Raw genomic sequence first — 21,076 nt, forward strand, 5'->3', positions numbered from 1 at the left:
AATCGCGCACCGCACATCATTTCAGTCTGTACAGGGGGCGTAAATGACCACGCCCCCTGTACGAAGCCACGCCCCTATTGTCGCCCGGGGCGCACAGAGCGCCAGAACCGGCCCTGGATATAACATTTGCAGAAAGAGTTAGATGTGGGTGGGTTATAGTGTTTCTGGCTGCTTTATTTTTACACTGCAAATTAGATTGCAGATTGAACACACCCCACCCAAATCTAACTCTCTCTGCACATGTTAAATCTGCCTCCCCTGCAGTGCACATGGGGGGTAATTCCAAGTTGATCGCAGCAGGATTTTTGATAGCAATTGGTCAAAACCATGTGCACTGCAGTGGAGGCAGATATAACATGTGCAGAAAGAGTTTGATTTGGGTGGGTTATTTTTTTATTTCTGTGTAGGGTAAATACTGGTTGCTTTATTTTTACACTGCAAATTAGATTGCACATTGAACACACCCCACGCAAATCTAATTCTCTCTGCACATGTTATATCTGCCCCCCCTGCAGTGCACATGGTTTTACCCAACTGCTAAAAAATGTCCTGCTGCGATCAACTTTGAATTACCCCCATTGTTCAGGGTGATTTATGCGGAATTGGTCGAAGCAAGGGCACAATTACGGAAAACCCTTAATGAGTGTTCAGCTTTCCATCAGAAAGTGTAATACCAAATACTATCAGTGGGGTAACTATCCGGGTCGTCTATTGGCCCAGGCGCTACGCGCCCAGCGGACGTCCTCGTTTATTAGCAGTATGAAAGAAGACATGGGCTCTTTGCACCACAAAACACCGGATATTGCATCCTGTTTCAAACACTATTACTCCATTTTATATAATATTCCATATTGTTCTCCTGGTACTTCTCCGCTACCTGATAATTCCTAATCCAAAACCTACTTGAGGAATGTTGCCGTCCCCACCCTCCCCACTCGCTGATCGAGAAGCTTTAGAAAAACCTTTCTCCTTGATAGAAGTAGAAATACTGAAGAGGACCATATGTTGTGGAGGTCTTCAACTTCCTGACATAAAACTTTATTTATCATGCAATATTGCTGAATAGGGTCTTGGACTGAATCCAGATGTCGGGAGACAAAACAGTGGGTGGACTTGGAGTGTGTATGCATGCAGCAATATCCCAAAATATTCCCATGGCTCCTTGCTTTGCCTAAGCCTCCTCTCCCCCACCGACCATTTCTCCCACTCTTTCCATTTGGAAGGTTTTACGTCGCCAGCCTCATATCTCCTCTGATTTTGGTCCCCTAACGTCCTTCCCAGCAAATGTAGAAATCCTACCAGGTCTCATATTATCACAATTTTCCGGGTAGGCGACGGAGGGTCTCCTTAGGGTTGGACAATTGACGACATCCTCTGGTGTGAAACTTTTTACTGAAATTCAGGCAAATCAGACATTATTTGACCTCAAGTAGCAGACTCCCACTGGCGTCCCGAGAACTTTCAGCGAAAGATTGTGACCCCAGACATACTGTGTCTACCCTATGTAACACCGATTATCCAACAAAGAGTGGGAAATTATTTTTGCAGGAGCTTTGTATCTGTCCAAGTGAGAGAGGTCCACTATAACGTCTTAATGGGATGGTATAGACACCCGTCTTTCCTGCATGCTATGTACCCTTCAGTGTCCGCCAACTGCTGGAGGTGTCGGAAAGCGACGGGGACCTTGTTACATATATGGTGGGACTGCCCGCTCATTCACAATTTTTGAGAGGATGTTATAGCGACCTCTTCTGTGATACTCAATATGGCAATTCCTACTACTCCTGCTTTCTGGCTATTAAACCATTCTTCTACTACCTGGTCTCATTACAAACATTCGCTAATCTGTCACCTCGGCAACGCTGCCCGCGCATCCATACCTATGTTATAGAGATCTTTCCCACCCACCCGCAACACCTGCTTTGTTCAGATGGACTACTTCCAGACTATGGAAGAAATTCTCCTGACATTTATAGATAAATTGCCTGAGTTCATGTCAATCTGGTTTCCCTGGATAGACTATAAAGCTTTAAGAGCCTATAAAGACTATATTGCTAAATGGAACGGTTGAGATATGCCTCCTCTTCCGAGCCGGTTTATGGGGTTTACCATGATTGTAGCTCTCTTTACTTTACTGTACCATTCTTTCTCTTTTTTTTTTTTCTTCTTCTTCCTCTTCTTTTTTTCTCTTCTTCTCTACTCTTGCTAACCTCCCCCCCTCCCCTGTTCTTAATATTCATCTTGTTTGGAAAAATTTTTGTTCATTGCGACACTGACTTTATATGTTGTTTCGTACTTTAGTCTGGTCAGTCTGTTTACGACTTGACTTTTTTATTGTTTTATAGCTATAATGTCTCTCAATGTGTCGAGTGTCTATTTTTGTGCTATTATACTTTTCTTCCATACTGCTCCGTGTATACAAATATTTCAATAAAAACTGATTATACAAAAAAAAAAAGTGCAGGTACTCAGACAGAAAAGGAGCAGGTACTCAGTCAGTAAAGGTGCAGGTACTCAGACAGAATAAATAGGATTTTAATTACCTACCAGTAAATCCTTTTGTCATACTCCATAAGGGATATTGGGGAGACATAGTACGATGGGGTACAGACGGGGTCCAAAGGAGCCAATGCACTTGAAATTTCTTCAACTGGGTGTGCTGGCTCCTCCCCTCTATGCCCCCCCCCCACAGGCAGTTATAGGTAAAAACGTGCCCGAAGGAGAAAAGACATATATGAGAGAAGGAAATATCATAAGAAAGAGTGGTGAGATTTACATAACAGCACACCACTAACACATAACAAACAGCAAGGCTTGTAACAACAACAGCTGAACAGGTAACCACATAACAAGAACCTGCAGAAGAGTCAACGCACTGAGGCGGGTGCCCAATATCCCTTATGGACTACGATAAAAGGATTTACTGGTAGGTAATTAAAATCTAGCATTCACAAGGGATATTGGGGAGACTTAGTACGATGGGGACGTCCCAAAGCTTCCAGAACGGGCGGAGACTGCTGCAGCACCGCCTGCCCATACTGGATATCCTCTTTGGCCAGGGTATCAAACTTGCAGAAATTCACAAAAGTTTTCGTCCCCGACCAGGTAGCAGCTCGGCATAGTTGCAAGGCCGAGATTCCATGGCCAGCCTCCCAGGAATAGACCACCGATCTTGTAGAGTGGGCCTTCAGAGACCTAGGAACCGGTAAGGCTGCTGACACATAGGCCTGTTGGATAGTAAACATAAGCCAACGAGCAATGGGCTGCTTTAAAGCAGGGCAACCCTTTTTCTGCGCATCATAGAGCACGAACAAGGAATCCGTTTTTTTGATACGAGCCGTTCACTTGACATAGATCTCCAAGGCTCGCACAGCATCCAATGCTTCCAGAGGAGCAGAAGTGCCAGAACTGGACAGAACCACAATAGGCTGATTCAAGTGGAACGCAGAGACAACCTTTGGCAGGAACTGCTGCCTAGACCTGAGCTCCGCTCTGTCCTTGTAAAAGACCAAGTAGGGACTTTTACACGATAAGGCCCCCAATTCTGAGACACGTCTAGCAGAAGTCAGGGCCAGTAACATCACCGTCTTCCATGTGAGGTACGTGTCTTCTACCGTCATCAGAGGTTCACACCAGGAGGACTGTCGAAATTCCAACACCACATTTAAATCCCAGGGTGCCGTAGGCGGCACAAAAGGAGGTTGTATGTAGAACACCCCTTGCAAGAAGGTCTGAACTTCTGGCAACACTGCCAATTTCTTCTGAAAGAAAATGGAGAGGGATGAAATCTGGACCTTAATGGAACCCAGACGTAAGCCTTTATCCACACCAGCCTGCAGGAACCATAAGAAACGGCCCAAGTGAAACTCAGCAGGTGGATACGTGCGCTCCTCGCACCAAGAGACATATCTCCTCCAGATAAGATGATAGTGTTTTGACGTCACCGGTTTTCTTGCCTAAACCATGGTAGCAATAACCTTCTTGAAAAGGCCCTTGTGAGCTAGGATGTTCCGCTCAACCTCCATGTCGTCAAACAAAGTTGCCGTACGTCCGGGTAGCCGAATGGTCCTTGTTAAAGATCGCTTCTTAGTGGTAGAGGCCAAGGGTCTTCAACGGACATTTCAAGAAGATCCGAGCACCACACCCTCCGAGGCCAATCGGAATTGCCTGGACTCGCTGATTCCTGATTCGCTTTAGCACCCTTGGGAGCAACGGAATCGGAGGAAACAGGTAGACCAGCTGGTAAGGCCAAGGCGACGCCAGTGCATCCACTGCCCTCGCCCAAGGGTCCCTGGTTTGCGAATAATACCAGGGAAGTTTCTTGTTGAGACGAGAAGCCATCATGTCTATAAGCGGGCAGCCCCACCGGTTGATGACCTGCTGGAACACATACTGGTGGAGACCCCACTCCCCCGGGTGGAGATCATGACGACTCAGGAAGTTCGCTTCCCAGTTGTCCACACCCGGAATGAAGATTGCCGACATGGCTCTTGCATTTCTTTGCGCACAGAGAAGTGTCCTTGACTCCTCTCGCATGCAGGCTCTGCTTTGTCCGACGGTACCTGGATCGGGTGATCCCTGAGCAGAGGAGAGGCCTGAAGCAGAGCAGTGTAGATTGCCTGAAGTTCCAGAATGTTGATCAGAAGGAGGCTTTCATGGGTTGACCATCTGCCCTGGAACTGCACCCCTTGGATGACAGCTCCCCATTCCCGTAGACTCGCATCCATCGTGAGGAAGGTCCAATCCTGAAACTCCGGCTTTCCAGGAGAATGGAGGACTGTAGCCATCACAGGAGGAAAATCCTGGCCATAGGTGACAGCCGAATCATCCGGTGCAGCTGTAGATGTGATCCCAACCACTTGCTCAGGAGATCCAACTGAAATGTTTTGGCATGGAACCTCGCATACTGGATCGTCTCGTATGAGGCGACCATCTTTCCCAAAAATCTTATGCAAAGATGGAGATAGACACTCGAGCAGGTCGGAGCACCATGCGGACCATCTCCTGAAGTGTTCTCGCCTTGTCTTCCCGGTAGGAACACCTTCTGGGCCACAGTATCCAGCAACATCCCCAGGAACAGGAGCCTCTGAGTTGGCTCCAGATGGGACTTCTGTAAATTGAGGATCCACCCATGGTCTGACAGAAGATGAATAGTGAGGTCGATATGGAGCAATAAAAGCTCCCTGGATCTTGCTTTTATCAGAAGATCGTCCAGGTAAGGGACAATATTGACCCCCGGGACCCGGAGTTGGAACATCATCGCCGCCATCCCCTTCTTGAATACCCTCGGGGCTGTGGACAGGCGAAGGGCAGTGCCTGGAATTGAAACTGATCGTCCAGCAGGGCAAACCGCAGGTACGCCTGATGAGGCGGACAAATCGGAATATGGAGGTAGGCATCCTTGATATAAGGAATTCCTGTTCTTCCAGGCCCGCAATCACTGCTCGCAGGGATTCCATTTTGAACTTGAAAACCTTCAAATAAGGATTCATGGATTTTAGATTCAAAATGGGTCTTACCGAACAGTCAGTTTTCGGCACCACAAACAGGTTGGAGTTGCAGTATTGGTACTGGAACAATGACGTGGGACTGGACCAACTTTTGGATGGCCTGTTGCAACGTAACTTGCATATCCTCCAAAGCTGGTAAGTCTGATTTGAAAAACATTGGGGAGGAGCACTGTCGAACTCCATCTTGTAGCCTTGAGAAACAAGATTTCTGACCCAGGTATACTGGCAGGAAGTCTCCCAGACGCTGCTGAAGTGACGCAGTCGAGCTCCTACCTCAAGATCCCCTCGGGGTGGGTGTGCACAGTCATGCTGAGGCCTTAGCGGAAGCAGAAGCGGTGGACTGGTCCTGAGAGCTGGAGCTTGCAGGCTTTCTGGACTTACCTCTGGTGCCTCTAGTCGCATTGGAGGCACCTCTGGCCTTGGATCGAAATCTGTGAGACCGAAAGGACTGGACAGACGGCCCCGGATAGGAACGTCTCGCCGACGGGGCCCCAGCGGAGAGAAACGTGGATTTCACAGCTGTAACTTTGGAAATCCAGGTATCTAATTCAACCCCAAAGAGCCATTCCCCAGAAAAGGGGAGGGATTCTACACTAAGTTTGGATTCTGCGTCCGCAATCCACTGACGCAACCACAAGGCTCTGTGCTCCGACACCGCCATGAAAGAAGTCCTAGCATTAATATTACCCATCTTCTTAAGTGAATCACAGAGGACACTTGTAGTGCCCTGAATGTGTTTTTAGGAGGGTCACCATAGTGACCAAGGGCATATCCCCCGAGAGGCCCCCTGAATTTGAGTGGCCCAGGAATGAATGGGTCATCCAGCAACCCGCAATGTTCGGCCTTTGTGAGACACCTGCTGCTATGTAAATAGATTTGAGAGTAGTCTCTATCTTCCTATCCCCAGGATCCATCATGGTAAAAGGAGCCCAGGGCAGGCAGCAAATCCTTTTTGGACAGGCGAGAGACTGATACATCAACCCCAGGGGGTTCCTCCCAAAATTTCCTACCTTCAGGAGCAAATGGGAAAGTGCGCAAATATTTTTTTGGACACTTGGAATTTTTTGTCTGGATTTTTCCAGGACAGCTTGAATAGGTCATCTAACTCTGTAGAGTCAGGGAAAGTGACGCAGCGTCCTCTAGAGGAAGCTTGAACACGTCCCTTATAGCCAGAATTAGGGGTTCAATACCCTGAGCAGAATCAGGATCCCCATTAACGGGATCCAAATCATCCCCATCCTCCTGTATATTATCATATGTATAAGAGATTAGAGCAGGTAACCCATGCTTCTGTGGACCTGCATGAGAGAGGGGGGGCTGTGCTGCATCTGCCCTAGCAGCTAAGTTTGCAACAGCTTGCTGTAGTAGCTGGGTTTTCTGCACATTAGCAGTGAGTTGTGATGACATATCAGACATCATACTTTTAAGGAGACCCTAGCCATGTGGGCTCTGAACACTCTCCCCCAGCCCCGTCACCGAGTTGTGAAGATTGGCTGCATGTGTCACATGAGACAGAATCAGGTGATAATGGAGAGAATCTGGTGTGGCATGCACTGCAGTTTTTGTTTACCCTTGTTTCACAGTAAACACAGTAACATACACACAGACCGTTATAGTGCAAGCCTGCCCTACTGTGAGAGAAAGAGAGAGAGAGAGAAAGAGAGAGAAAGTACACTAGCACACCCTGGGGCAGATGTATTAACCTGGAGAAGGCATAAGGAAGTGATAAACCAGTGATATGTGCAAGGTGATAAAGGCAGCAGCCAATCAACTCCAATATGTAAATTAACAGTTAGAATCTGATTGGCTGCTGCCTTTATCACCTTGCACATATCACTGGTTTATCACTTCCTTATGCCTTCTCCAGGTTAATACATCTGCCCCCTGAGCTCTAAAGCCCCAGTGAGGCTTTCAGCTACCTATATTACAGTAAACACTAACAATTCCTGTCCTAAAGAGGACCCAGATAGTGTACACAAGCGGCTCTCCCCCTTTACTACACCCTGTACCAGATATTCAGCGTGGCTGAGGAATCAGGAAGTGCTGTGTGTGCTGAGAATGGCTGCAGTAAGTAGAGGAAGGCACCAAAACGCCTCAGGTCCCGTTCTGATGTAGCTCCGCCCCCTCCAATGGCACCAGAGTTACACTGATATATTTATACTGGCAAAGTCTCATAACAGCTCAAAAAACATCACAAGTGCTAGTTCTAGCAGTTTTGTGGCAGTCTACACAGAAGGATCTCAGCGGGACCCCCCGGGGCGTACTCACCACCGATGTCACCTTCAGGCAGCGTTAGGGGTGCGTGGTGTGCTGCGGCTGTGACAGCCAAGGCTCAGTGCCCTGCTGAACACCAACCCCTCAGTACGGTGGTCCTGCAGCAGGGAAGCGGCTCTGCACCTCGTACGGCCGGTTACCGCCCCCCCCCCCACGGTGCAGGTATGCTGTTGCCCAAACAGCATACCAAAAATAACAAACAGAAAAAAGAAATTGAAGAAAACTCTGGAGCTCAGAGATGTGCATCCTCTCCTGAGGGCACTTTTTTCTAAACTGCCTGTGGGAAGGGGCATAGAGGGGAGGAGTCAGCACACCCAGTGAAGAAATTTAAAGTGCACTGGCTCCTTTGGATACCATCTATACCCCATCGTACTAAGTCTCCCCAATATCCCTTATGGATGCTAGAGAAAGTGCGGGTACTCAACCTTCATTGTTAATTTATGGCTGTGGTAAAGTAGTGGTTTGTACCGCGTTCCAATACTCTTTCTGGTACAGATTACATCACCACGTCCAGATCTCTGCAAATGCTCGCCAAACGCGTTTCGTCCTGATTGGACTTGGTCAGTGGGTGTGACTTGTCACAACTGAGGGCTGGTGCTGACCAGGGGAAGCCTCAATTGTAGGGGCTGAGGTAAATGTGAACCTGGGAAGCAGTACAGAGTTCTTGGACATGCAGGGAACCTTTACCACAGATGCCCGAAGGCGTGACCACGACAACAAAGGAAAGTTCAAAGGTTTTATTGAAACTCAGCTCACAAGCATATGTCGGCAGTTAGCAATATACGCACAGCATATAAGTCACAGTTCCCAGGAGTGCATATAGGCAGTCTCTAGGTGTGGTATAATTAAGCACAGTCTTGAAGGACTTGGAGATGATATGTCCTTACTAACACCGATGCACTGGGTAGCTGATGGGAAGCAGAAGCTGATGACTGAACTGCCGGGAAATGCCGGATACAAACCGACACAGGTGGTGAGTTGTGAAATGGTGTGATACCAGTGTAATGCTAGAGATCAATGACGGAACACCGATGGTGACTGGAGATCGATGGTGGAACACTGATGGTGACTGGAGATCGATGGCAGAACACTGATGGTTACTTGGGATCAATGGCGGAACACCGATGGTTACTGGCAGGGCAGAGCACCGCTGGAAACCGGTGTCGGGTAACTGCCAGTCACAGGGTGCAATGATGAGACACTGCAGAGTCAGGCTGCACCATGAGGATAGGAATTGGTGCCAGTCTCTAGTGGAGCTTGCAGATGGCGATCACCAGATGCTGGAGAGACTGCTATCACTAGGATAACAATTGAAGCACTGACAATCTTCCCAGCCCAGGATATTTATACCTGCTGGAAAGCAGGTATTGGCTGGGCAATTAACCAGAGTGCAGCTGTTGGGTAATCAGGCTGAGAGCAGAGTGCAGCTAATAGGCTGAAAGGTAACATGTGATTAGGAAAACATGGCTGCGCCCATGTTAGCTTTGGAGGGAAAGTCTGTTTGTAACCTGCATGTGAAACTTAGCCCTGATGCTGCCAGAATCACAGTGAAGAGATTTGAAACAATGAGATGCAGCGTGCTGCATGCAGACAGTGCAGATTGAATCCAGGCTTGGAACGCTGGGACAGTCTTAGGAGGCATTTGGAAGGCATACCTCCCAACATGACCCTCTCCAGGAGGGACACAATGCTCTGCTCCTGGACTTCCCTCTTAATGTACGATTGCTGGCACCTGTGTTGAACAGGTTAATGGATAAGGAGGTGTTTCAGCACAGGTGATGGCAATCATATAATAAGAGGGAAGTCCAGGAACAGAGCATTCTGACCCTCCTGGAGAGGGTCATGTTGGGAGGTATGCCTTCCAAATGCCTCCTAAGACTGTCCCAGCATTCCAAGCCTGGATTCAATCTGCACTGTCTGCACCAATCCAGAACATATCTGAATAGGACTGACTGGGAGAAATGTAGTATATCAGGGAATCTGATACCCCCCTTATCTCTAGGCAGTTTTAAAGATCTACTAGAGATCCGTGGTTTGCCACCTTTCCAGAGGAATCTACTGAACATGTTCTCAATCTTTTGTATGTCTGACTTCGACAGTCGTAAAGGGAGCATTTGTATCATGTAAGATAGTTGAGGAAAAAGCACAGACTTGATTAATGCATTCCTACCCAATAAAGATAAAGGCAAAGTCATCCAGGTGTCAAGTTTTTTAGTGATAGATTTAATAATCGGGGTAAAATTTAGATTATAAACATCTTTAAGATTCGCCGGTATCTGAACCCCTAAATATTTTATAGTTGAAGTGGCAATCTTAATATGTCGATATGGACCTTGTGTGTCCAAATAAACGGGTGGACCGTTCACTGGTAACAGTTCAGATTTGCGTACATTTATAGAATATCCAGAGAATGTGCCAAAAGTATTAATTAGATCAAAGGCAGCTGGCAATGTTAAATCAGGACGTGACATAAGTAGCAACATATCATCGGCAAATAGTGAGACGGAGGTCAAGTTCACCTACTCGAATGTTAGGAACAGGAGGAGGACGCAAGTAGGCAGTTACGGCCTAACAGACAAAAGAGGCCAGCCTGCCCACCAGCCTGATCGCTGCCACTACATACAGGAACCTCCAATCACGCTCGCACTAGAACAATAGGGTAAGTCAGGAAAGTCATTCAATTTTTTTCCTAAAGTCGAGGGAGTGAGACAGAGATGAAGGGAATCTCCAAGACCAAAATGTGCATAATTTCAATTCTATCCATACCACCGCATGATTAGAGAGCACAATAGGTTCAATCATAACTCTAAGTACATGGGGGCAATAATGTATCAGAAAATAAACACAATCTATTCTGGATAGGGTTCCGTGTGCTGCAGAGAGACATGTATAATCTTTTTCTATGGGGTTCAGAGTTCTCCACACGTCTAACAGTTGTAAAGATTGTGTAAACCAAGATATACCATGTTTAGGGGGTTCACTACGGCTGGCCGGCGGTCGGGCTCCCGGCGACCAGCATACCGGCGCCGGGAGCCCGACCGACAGTGTGGCGAGCGCAAAAGAGCCCCTTGCGGGCTCGCTACGCGCGCCACACTATTTTATTCTCCCTCTATGGGGGTCGTGGACCCCCACGAGGGAAAATAAGTGTCGGTATGCCGGCGGTCGGGCTCCCGGCGCCGGTATACTGAGCGCCGGGAGCCCGACTGCCCCTATACAGAAGACCACCCTGTTTAGGTAGAGATGAGCCCTTAGTGCATGCCAGTTGTTTATCCAGGTGAAGGGAGGTGACCATATTGAAATCACCACCTAACAGAAGCGGGGCATCATGGAGAGGTGCAAGGATGCGCGTTAATATGCGCAAAAAGAGTGTTTTTTTTTTATTGTTTATTTAATTTTTCAAGTTATACAGGGTTACATTAGCCCCCCACAACAGGTGGGGAGGGTATTTCCGTAAAACAACATTATACTTAGAGCAGAGATATAATCTAAAAACAGAGATCATGTGGCTGTAACAGTAGAAAGAAGAAGGATAAAGAGAAAGCAAGAAAAGAGAAAAAAGGAGGAGAGGGGAAAGACGAGGAAAGTATAGAGTAGGGAGAGAAAAAAAAAAATCAGAATTTACTCACCGGTAATTCTATTTCTCGTAGTCCGTAGTGGATGCTGGGAACTCCGAAAGGACCAATGGAATAGCGGGCTCCGAAGGAGGCTGGGCACTCTAGAAAGATTTATGACCACCTGGTGTGCACTGGCTCCTCCCACTATGACCCTCCTCCAAGCCTCAGTTAGGATACTGTGCCCGGACGAGCGTACACAATAAGGAAGGATTTTGAATCCCGGGTAAGACTCATACCAGCCACACCAATCACACTGTACAACTTGTGATCTGAACCCAGTTAACAGCATGATAATAGAGAAGCCTCTGAAAAGACGGCTCACAACAATAATAACCCGATTTTTGTAACAATAACTATGTACAAGTATTGCAGACAATCCGCACTTGGGATGGGCGCCCAGCATCCACTACGGACTACGAGAAATAGAATTACCGGTGAGTAAATTCTTATTTTCTCTGACGTCCTAGTGGATGCTGGGAACTCCGAAAGGACCATGGGGATTATACCAAAGCTCCCAAACGGGCGGGAGAGTGCGGATGACTCTGCAGCACCGAATGAGAGAACTCCAGGTCCTCCTCAGCCAGGGTATCAAATTTGTAGAATTTTGCAAACGTGTTTGCCCCTGACCAAGTAGCAGCTCTGCAAAGCTGTAAAGCCGAGACCCCTCGGGCAGCCGCCCAAGATGAGCCCGCCTTCCTTGTGGAGTGGGCATTTACAGATTTTGGCTGTGGCAGGCCCTGACAACGTCTAACAACTTGGAGTCCTCCAAGTCCCCAGTAGCCGCAGGCACCACAATAGGCTGGTTCAGGTGAAACGCTGACACCACCTTAGGGAGAAACTGGGGACGAGTCCTCAATTCTGCCCTATCCATATGGAAAATCAGATAAGGACTTTTACAAGACAAAGCCGCCAATTCTGATACTCGCCTGGCAGAAGCCAAGGCCAATAACATGACCACCTTCCACGTGAGATATTTCAGATCCACGGTTTGTAGTGGCTCAAACCAATGTGATTTTAAGAAACTCAACACCACGTTGAGATTCCAAGGTGCCACCGGGGGCACAAACGGGGGCTGAATATGCAGCACTCCTTTTACAAATGTCTGAACTTCAGGTACTGAAGCTAGTTCTTTTTGAAAGAAAATCGACAGAGCCGAGATCTGTACCTTAATGGAGCCCAGTTTTAGGCCCATATTCACTCCTGCTTGCAGGAAATGCAGAAATCGACCTAGTTGAAATTCCTCTGTTGGGGCCTTTACGGCCTCACACCATGCAACATATTTCCGCCATATGCGGTGATAATGATTTGCTGTAACCTCTTTCCTGGCTTTAATAAGCGTAGGAATGACTTCCTCCGGGATGCCCTTTTCCTTCAGGATCCGGCGTTCAACCGCCATGCCGTCAAACGCAGCCGCGGTAAGTCTTGGAACAGACAGGGCCCCTGCTGTAGCAGGTCTTGTCTGAGCGGCAGAGGCCACGGGTCCTCTGAGATCATCTCTTGAAGTTCCGGGTACCACGCTCTTCTTGGCCAATCCGGAACCACGAGAATTGTGTTTACTCCTCGCTTTCTTATTATTCTCAATACCTTTGGTATGAGAGGCAGAGGAGGGAACACATAAACTGACTGGTACACCCACGGTGTCACTAGAGCGTCCACAGCTATCGCCTGAGGGTCTCTTGACCTGGCGCAATACCTCTCTAGTTTTTTGTTTAGGCGGGACGCCATCATGTCCACCTGTGGACGATCCCACTGATTTACAATCATTTGGAAGACTTCTGGATGAAGTCCCCACTCTCCCGGGTGGAGGTCGTGCCTGCTGAGAAAGTCTGCTTCCCAGTTGTCCACTCCCGGAATGAACACTGCTGACAGTGCTAGTACATGATTTTCCGCCCATCGGAGAATTCTTGTGGCTTCTGCCATTGCCATCCTGCTTCTTGTGCCGCCCTGTCGATTTACATGGGCGACTGCCGTGATGTTGTCTGACTGGATCAGCACCGGCTGGTGTAGGAGCAAGGATTTTGCTTGACTTAGGGCATTGTAAATGGCCCTTAGTTCCAGAATATTTATGTGAAGGGAAGTCTCCTGACTTGTCCATAGTCCTTGGTAGCTTCTTCCCCGTGTGACTGCCCCCCAGCCTCGAAGGCTGGCATCCGTGGTCACCAGGACCCAGTCCTGTATGCCGAATCTGCGGCCCTCCAGAAGATGAGCCGTCTGCAGCCACCACAGAAGAGACACCCTGGTTCTTGGAGACAGGGTTATCAAGCGATGCATCTGAAGATGCGATCCGGACCACTTGTCCAACAGGTCCCACTAAAAAATTCTGGCATGGAACCTGCCGAATGGAATTGCTTCGTAAGAAGCTACCATCTTTCCCAGGACCCGCGTGCAGTGATGCACCGATACCTGTTTTGGTTTCAGGAGATCTCTGACTAGAGAAGACAACTCCCTGGCTTTCTCCTCCGGGAGAAACACTTTTTTCTGGACCGTGTCCAGAATCATCCCCAGGAACATTAGACGTGTCGTCGGAACCAGCTGTGACTTTGGGATATTCAGAATCCAGCCGTGCTGGTGCAGCACTTCCTGAGATAGTGCTACTCCCACCAACAACTGTTCCTTGGACCGTGCCTTTATTAGGAGATCGTCCAAGTACGGGATAATTAAAACTCCCTTTTTTTGAAGGAGTATCATCATTTCCGCCATCACCTTGGTAAATACCCTCGGTGCCGTGGAAAGTCCAAACGGCAGCGTCTGGAATTGGTAATGGCAATCCTGTACCACAAATCTGAGGTACTCCTGGTGAGGATGGTAAATGGGGACATGCAGGTAAGCATCCTTGATGTCCAGGGATACCATGTAATCCCCCTCGTCCAGGCTTGCAATAACCGCCCTGAGCGATTCCATCTTGAACTTGATTTTTTTTATGTATGTGTTCAAGGATTTCAAATTTAAAATGGGTCTCACCGAACCGTCCGGTTTCGGCACCACAAATAGTGTGGAATAATAACCCCGGCCTTGTTGAAGTAGGGGTACCTTGATTATCACCTGCTGGGAATACAGCTTGTGAATTGCCGCTAGCACCGCCTCCCTGTCTGAGGGAGCAATCGGCAAGGCAGATTTTAGGAACCGGTGGGGTGGAGCCGCCTCGAATTCCAGTTTGTACCCGAGATACTATTTGAAGGATCCAGGGATCCACCTGTGAGCGAGCCCACTGATCGCTGAAATTCTTGAGACGGGCCCCCACCGTACCTGGCTCCGCCTGGGGAGCCCCACCGTCATGCGGCGGACTTGGCAGAAGAAGCGGGGGAGGACTTTTGCTCCTGGGAACCTGCTGTTTGTTGCAGCCTTTTTCCCCTACCTCTGCCTCTAGACAGAAAAGACCCTCCTTTTCCACGCTTATTTTTCTGGGTCCGAAAGGACTGAACCTGATAAAATGGCGCCTTCTTAGGCTGTGAGGGGACATGGGGTAAAAATGCTGACTTCCCAGACGTTGCTGTGGAAACTAGGTCCGAGAGACCATCCCCAAATAATTCCTCCCCCTTATAAGGCAAAACTTCCATGTGCCTTTTGGAATCTGCATCTCCTGTCCACTGGCGAGTCCATAAGCATCTCCTAGCAGAAATGGACAATGCACTTACTTTAGATGCCAGCCGGCAGATTTCCCTCTGTGCATCTCTCATATATAAGACTGAGTCTTTGATATGGTCTATGGTTAACAGAATCGTGTCTCGGTCTAGTGTGTCAATATTTTCTGACAGTTTATCTGACCATGCAGCGGCAGCACTGCACATCCATGCTGACGCAATAGCTGGTCTAAGTATAATGCCTGAATGTGTGTATACAGATTTCAGGATCGCCTCCTGCTTTCTATCAGCAGGCTCCTTAAGGGCGGCCGTATCCTGAGACGGTAGTGCCACCTTTTTTGACAAACGTGTGAGCGCTTTATCCACCCTAGGAGGTGTTTCCCAACGTGACCTATCCTCTGGCGGGAAAGGGAACGCCATTAGTACCTTCTTAGGAATTACCAATTTTTTATCAGGGGAAGCCCACGCTTCTTCACACACTTCATTTAATTAATCTGACGGGGGAAAAACTACGGGTAGTTTTTTCTCCCCAAACATAATACCCTTTTTTGTGGTACCTGGATGTAAATCAAAAATGTTTAACACCTCTTTCATTGCCTCAATCATGCAGTGAATGGCCTTAATGGGCATTAGATTCGACTCATCGTCGTCGACACTGGTGTCAGTATCAGTGTCGACATCTGCGTCTGTGATCTGAGGTAGCGGGCGTTTTAGAGCCCCTGACGACCTTTGAGACACCTGGACAGGCACGAGCTGAGAACCCGGCTGTCCCACATTTGGCATGTCGTCAAATTTCTTATGTAAGGAGTCTATACGTGCACTCATTTCTTTCCATAAGCTCATCCACTCAGGTGTCTGCCCCCCAGGGGGTGACATCCCTTCTAAAGGCATCTGCTCCGCCTCCACATCATTATCCTCATCAAACATGTCGACACAGCCGTACCGACACACCGCACACACAGGGAATGCTCTAATAGAGGACAGGACCCACAAAAGCCCTTTGGGGGGACAGAGTGAGAGTATGCCAGCACACACCAGAGCGCTATATAATGCAGGGACTAACTGAGTTATGTCCCCTATAGCTGCTTTTTCTATATAAATTATATACTGCGCCTAAATTTAATGCCCCCTCTCTCTTTTTCACCCTTTTCTGTAGTGTAGTCTGCAGGGGAGAGCCAGAGAGCTTCCTTCCAGCGGAGCTGTGAGGGAGAAATGGCGCCAGTGTGCTGAAGGAGATAGCTCCGCCCCCTTTCCGCGGACTATTCTCCCGCATTTTCCAGGATTCTGGCAGGGGTATTTACCACATATATAGCATCTGGGACTATATATTGTGGTATTTTTGCCAGCCAAGGTGTTTTTATTGCTGCTCAGGGCGCCCCCCCCCAGCGCCCTGCACCCTCAGTGACCGGAGTATGAAGTGTGTATGAGGAGCAATGGCGCACAGCTGCAGTGCTGTGCGCTACCTTGGTGAAGACAGAAGTCTTCATGCCGCCGATTTTCCGGACTCTTCTTGCTTCTGGCTCTGTAAGGGGGACGGCGGCGCGGCTCCGGGACCGAACATCAAGGCTGGGCCTGCGGTCGATCCCTCTGGAGCTAATGGTGTCCAGTAGCCTAAGAAGCCCAATCCGGCTGCAAGCAGGCGAGTTCGCTTCTTCTCCCCTTAGTCCCTCGCTGCAGTGAGCCTGTTGCCAGCAGGTCTCACTGAAAATAAAAAACCTAAATCTATACTTTCTTTCTAAGGGCTCAGGAGAGCCCCTAGTGTGCATCCAACCTCGGCCGGGCACAAAATCTAACTGAGGCTTGGAGGAGGGTCATAGTGGGAGGAGCCAGTGCACACCAGGTGGTCATAAATCTTTCTAGAGTGCCCAGCCTCCTTCGGAGCCCGCTATTCCCATGGTCCTTTCGGAGTTCCCAGCATCCACTAGGACGTCAGAGAAAAAGGAGGATCCGCCGGCGCGCCTCTTTATACAGCAAATACCGCTCGAAGCGCTAGTGTTAAATAGGAGGTAATACTGAAGGTACCCGAAAAGGTAGTTTTAAGGACGGTCACATACCAACTCTATCTGGGGCGATACTACTTGTAGGATCCAGGGGTCCTGTACGGCCCCAGCGTCATGCTGAGAACTTGGCAGAAGCGGTGGAGGGCTTCTGTTCCTGGGAATGGGCTGCCTGCTGCAGTCTTCTTCCCTTTCCTCTATCCCTGGGCAGATATGACTCTTATAGGGACGAAAGGACTGAGGCTGAAAAGACGGTGTCTTTTTCTGCAGAGATGTGACTTAGGGTAAAAACGGTGGATTTTCCAGCAGTTGCCGTGGCCACCAGGTCCGATGGACCGACCCCAAATAACTCCTCTTCCTTTATACGGCAATACACCTTTGTGCCGTTTGGAATCTGCATCACCTGACCACTGTCGTGTCCATAAACATCTTCTGGCAGATATGGACATCGCACTTACTCTTGATGCCAGAGTGCAAATATCCCTCTGTGCATCTCGCATATATAGAAATGCATCCTTTAAATGCTCTATAGTCAATAAAATACTGTCCCTGTCAAGGGTATCAATATTTTTAGTCAGGGAATCCGACCAAGCCACCCCAGCTCTGCACATCCAGGCTGAGGCGATCGCTGGTCGCAGTATAACACCAGTATGTGTGTATATACTTTTTATGATATTTTCCAGCCTCCTGTCAGCTGGCTCCTTGAGGACGGCCCTATCTATAGACGGTACCGCCACTTGTTTTGATAAGCGTGTGAGCGCCTTATCCACCCTAAGGGGTGTTTCCCAACGCGCCCTAACTTCTGGCGGGAAAGGGTATACCGCCAATAATTTTCTATCGGGGGGAACCCACGCATCATCACACACTTCATTTAATTTATCTGATTCAGGAAAAACTACAGGTAGTTTTTTCACATCCCACATAATACCCTCTTTTGTGGTACTTGTAGTATCAGAAATATGTAACACCTCCTTCATTGCCCTTAACGTGTGGCCCTAATAAGGAATACGTTTGTTTATTCACCGTCGACACTGGATTCAGTGTCCGTGTCTGTGTCGACCGACTAAGGTAAACGGGCGTTTTAAAACCCCTGACGGTGTTTTTGAGACGTCTGGACCGGTACTAATTGTTTGTCGGCCGTCTCATGTCGTCAACCGACCTTGCAGCGTGTTGACATTATCACGTAATTCCCTAAATAAGCCATCCATTCCGGTGTCGACTCCCTAGAGAGTGACATCACCATTACAGGCAATTGCTCCGCCTCCTCACCAACATCGTCCTCATACATGTCGACACACACGTACCGACACACAGCACACACACAGGGAATGCTCTGATAGAGGACAGGACCCACTAGCCCTTTGGAGAGACAGAGGGAGAGTTTGCCAGCACACACCAAAAACGCTATAATTATATAGGGACAACCTTATATAAGTGTTTTCCCTTATAGCATCTTTATATATATTTCTAACGCCAAATTAGTGCCCCCCCTCTCTGTTTTAACCCTGTTTCTGTAGTGCAGTGCAGGGGAGAGTCTGGGAGCCTTCCCTCCAGCCTTTCTGTGAGGGAAAATGGCGCTGTGTGCTGAGGAGATAGGCCCCGCCCCTTTTTCGGCGGGCTCGTCTCCCGCTCTTCAACGGATTCTGGCAGGGGTTAAATATCTCCATATAGCCCCCGGAGGCTATATGTGAGGTATTTTTTGCCAAAAAATAGGTTTACATTGCCTCCCAGGGCGCCCCCCTCCCAGCGCCCTGCACCCTCAGTGACTGCCGTGTGAAGTGTGCTGAGAGCAATGGCGCACAGCTGCAGTGCTGTGCGCTACCTTAAGAAGACGGAGGAGTCTTCTGCCGCCGATTCTGGACCTTCTTCTATTTTCAGCATCTGCAAGGGGGCCGGCGGCGAGGCTCCGGTGACCATCCAGGCTGTACCTGTGATCGTCCCTCTGGAGCTAATGTCCAGTAGCCAAAGAAGCCAATCCATCCTGCACGCAGGTGAGTTCACTTCTTCTCCCCTAAGTCCCTCGATGCAGTGATCCTGTTGCCAGCAGGACTCACTGTAAAATAAAAAACCTAAGCTAAACTTTTCTAAGCAGCTCTTTAGGAGAGCCACCTAGATTGCACCCTTCTCGGCCGGGCACAAAAACCTAACTGAGGCTTGGAGGAGGGTCATAGGGGGAGGAGCCAGTGCACACCACCTGATCCTAAAGTTTTACATTTTGTGCCCTGTCTCCTGCGGAGCCACTATCCCCCATGGTCCTTTCAGGAACCCCAGCATCCACTAGGACGATAGAGAAATCACAGTAGAAGTGCCGCGGGACCCTCAGGGGAGCGCGTTCTACGTGCTGGAGCTTGAGAGTTGAACCATAATTCCCAAATCATGAGAAACTGGAAAGATCTATTATGGAGGTATGCAGTGATTTTTTTCCATGCTTGCAAAGTACCATACTTTATCAATGACCCGCTTAATAGTGGGGCCTTCTTCTGTTTCCAATGGAGAGCAATTGAGCAAAAAGAGTGGTATTTTAGTATTGGGGGCATACACATTACATAATACATATGGACAACGGTCCAGCATCACCTTATAAATCTACCTTCAGGGTCGTCGATCACAGATGTGAGTGTAATCGGGACAGTAGTTTTGACCAATATCGCTACCCCTCTGGCTTTGGAGGTAAAAAGAGAGGATGCAAGAACCTTCCACTTCATGGCACTAAGCTTTAGCATTTCAGCGGCCACTAAGTGTGTTTCCTGCAAATAAACAATATCAAGTTTCATTCTATTCAAATATAACAGTATTTTCTTCCTTTTCTGTGGTGAGTTAATCCCACCAAGGGCCCTCATTCCGAGTTGTTCGCTCGTTGCCGATTTTCTCTATATTGCGATTAGTCGCTTACTGCGCATGCGCAATGTTCGCAGAGCGCATGCGCTTAGTTATTTTACTCAAAAGTTAGGTATTTTACTCACGGCTTTACGAGGATTTTTCTTTGTTCTGGTGATCGTAATGTGATTGACAGGAAGTGGGTGTTTCTGGGCAGAAACTGGCCGTTTTATGGGTGTGTGTGAAAAAACGCTGCCGTTTCTGGGAAAAACGCGGGAGTGGCTGGAGAAACGGGGGAGTGCCTGGGCGAACGCTGGGTGTGTTTGTGACGTCAAACCAGGAACGAAACTGACTGAACTGATCGCAGTGGCAGAGTAAGTCTCTAGCTACTCAGAAACTGGTAAGAAATTTCTATTCGCAATTCTGCTAATCTTTCGTTCGCAATTCTGCTAAGCTAAGATACACTCCCAGAGGGCGGCGGCTTAGCGTGTGCACTGCTGCTAAAAGCAGCTAGCGAGCGAACAACTTGGAATGAGGGCCCATGTTCCAGGAGCCTAATTTAACAGCTGACATTGGGTATAAGAGGCATGGTAAGTATGTAGTCGGTACATCCTAAACATATGATAATTCAGTGGCATTGATCTATTAGGAGAGGGCTAAACTGGGAAAGGTAAAGAAGGAAAGAAGAAAAGAGAAAGAGATGAAAGGGGGAATAGTGTGGTACAGTTAGAATTATCTGTACCATACAGACAGCATTGTAGATAGGACAAAAGTAACCCTCCGACTAGCAGCAGGGTTCCTAAGAGAAATAGAACAAACAACATGAAACGGAAACAAAACAAAGAGACATCAACAAGACATCCGGGGTACATTAGTTCACAATCAGAGTCCATATTGAGGACAGAGCGGGTCCTCGCCGATCCCGCCAACAGCTAGAGACGGGAAAGTAGACGCCCCTGCAATAGAAGGGCAGCTCCAGCATATAAACAGCAAGGCATCTGGGGTATGCAGCTGGATAAAGCACAATAAGAGGAGTCGGAGAGTAAAGTGTAAATCTTCTTCATTGTCATCAGACGCAACAGCAGCACCATCTTCCTCTTTCAAAAAGGCCTCGGCATCCGCCACAGAGAGAAAGTCAGTAAAGGACGTGCCAGAATAAATGCGCAACCGTGCCGGATACAGTAGGGAAAACTTTCTATTACGCTGTATGAGATGAGAACAGAGAGAAGAAAAGGCTTTCCACGCTTTAGAAAGTTCCGCAGAATAATCCTGAAATATCAGAA

The sequence above is a fragment of the Pseudophryne corroboree genome, chromosome 7 (assembly GCF_028390025.1).
Source record: "Pseudophryne corroboree isolate aPseCor3 chromosome 7, aPseCor3.hap2, whole genome shotgun sequence".
NCBI lineage: Eukaryota > Metazoa > Chordata > Amphibia > Anura > Myobatrachidae > Pseudophryne > Pseudophryne corroboree.